We start from the raw sequence: 2,351 nt of genomic DNA, 5'->3' as shown, positions 1-2,351 counted from the left end.
ACAGGAAATCCTCTCCTCAAAACCTATGTTGCCCTGGACCTGGTGAAAACCTTTTGGCGTTATAGGCAGTGCTGTGGAGTCGGTACACCAACCCTTCGACTCTGACTCCAGCTCCGACTCCGACTTCTATTTACATTTTTTGTTCTGGATCTAAAGTACTGGCAAATATAACTTTAGACCCAGGACAAAGATATGTATATACAATAGAGTCTTGATTATCTGTCGTAAACAGGACCGGCCCAGTGTCTGATAAGTGAGAAGATGGATAATATGGAAAACAATGGAAACCCCTCAAATAATGAACGGAAAACATAAATGATGCACAAAGAATAGGTGTAGGGTATCTTTAAAAATTTGTTTATTAATACTCAACAATGAAAAAAATCGTACAGCAGGCAATTTGAGCACAACTACAGTACTGTACAGGTCCAGAACCGAGCAAGGGAAACCATATTTATCAACTGCATATGCAGAAATACGGAACCAAGCAGAACCCCATTTCTCAAGCTCGCTGCATGTTCAGCCTCAATTGAGTCGTCATCTCCAGTCAATAAACAGAACTCTGCTCAGTTCAGCTGCTTCATAGAGTCCCATGTCTCAAGACAGCAGAACTGCAACTGGAAACCCTCAGGATCTAAGAATGAGAGTAAGAATAAAGAAAGTGCTGTAAATGTAAATGAACAAACAGGAATGCAGTAGGTGAACGTACAGTACTGCATAAAACTCACGTTTCCATTTCTGCAAAAGCACGGCTTCAGATCAAAAATAGATCCCTGGCAGGAAAGCAAGGTCTCATCTCAAAACATCTTTTCTGCAAAAGTTTCTGCTCTATAGACAGAACAACTTTTTTCCTCTTTTGACTGGTGAAAATTTGGTGCTATATTGTAAAAGCAAGGTCTCAGCTTAAAACTTCTTCAGCGGTTCCCTCGCTCAAAAGCAGGGTTCCAGGTCCAAACATTATGGTTCCCTTGCATAGAACCATGGTCTAAAAAACAAAACTGAATGCATGAAAGTATGGTCTCAAATCAAAAAAATATTTCACTCACTGTAAAAGCGGGGACGCAGAGCCAAAAATTCATGCATAGAAGCATGGGCTAAAATCACAAAGAGGAACAGAATCCACACGCTTTTTAACTCAGTTGAGGGGGTACATGAAGGAGTTTCAGCTGCAAAGCCTGGCTCCCTTGCAGAGAAGCACAGTCTCAGCTCAAACATGGCTTCCTTGCAGCGTGTGAAGCCGGAAAACAAGGAGAGAAGCCGCACGCTTCGTAACGGCAACTCAATGACATCAGCGGGGGGGGGGGGGGGGGGGGGGGGGGGGGTGTCGGATATGCCGGAAGGTCAGATAATCGAGACTGTACTGTATAAGTATAAAATGATAAATTTACCGTATACTATAAGTGTAAAAATACTAGGACTAGGGGGAATGTGATGAAGCTACAAAGTAGTAAATTTAAAACAAATTGGAGAAAATATTTCTTCACTCAACGTGTAATTAAACTCTGGAATTAATTGCTGGAGAATGTGGTAAAGTGGTTAGCTTAGCAGAGTTTAAAAAAAGGTTTGGATGTCTTCCTAAAGGAAAAGTCCATAGACCATTATTAAATTGGACTTGGGGAAAATCCACTATTTCTGGGATAAGCAGTATAAAATGCGTTGTACTTTTTTGGGATCTTGCCAGGTATTTGTGACCTGGAAACAGGATACTGGGCTTGATCGACCTTTGGTCTGTCCCGGTATGGCAATACTTATGTACTTATGATCCCACAGCCCTGGTTATAGGCCATCATTTCACCCTGTGCATGGCAAAGGAATACTCACTGACCTCATTAACATCTATTTAAATACAATTTGCGGCCATCGGTAGTAGTTTTGAGCATCTGCCTCATATGTTTTCCTAACTGCTTTCCCTGTGTCTTTTGACTCTTTGCTTTGTCAGTCTGTCTTACCTGGCCTGGAAGGCACGGTGTACACCCAGCAGTGCTATAAAAATGACAATAGTAAGGAGACAGTCCCTGCTTTGTAGAGCTTACAAAGTATTCACGAGTTGTGATTTCAGGTACTAAGTACATTGCAGTCTTGAGAGCCACGGATTTGTTATGTTTAAAGAGTTTCCGAAGAAAATTTTAAATTACAGGGGTCACAGATCGAGCAGGACAAAACCAGGTCCCCTGGCATGTCTGCACAGATCCACCTTAAGGAGGCAGGATCCCCCCTCCTCCCACCCCTCAGCTGGGGAGCCCTGCGCATGCTCAGCAGCTCTCTCTTCCTCCACTGTCTGCAGGGCTGCAAAGAACAGAAAAGACTCAGAAATAAAAGCAGAAACTTTCTCGTCTCCCCGGCCGGGACCG

Source organism: Microcaecilia unicolor, chromosome 3 (assembly GCF_901765095.1).
Source record: "Microcaecilia unicolor chromosome 3, aMicUni1.1, whole genome shotgun sequence".
NCBI lineage: Eukaryota > Metazoa > Chordata > Amphibia > Gymnophiona > Siphonopidae > Microcaecilia > Microcaecilia unicolor.
This window is presented reverse-complemented; position numbering follows the sequence as displayed.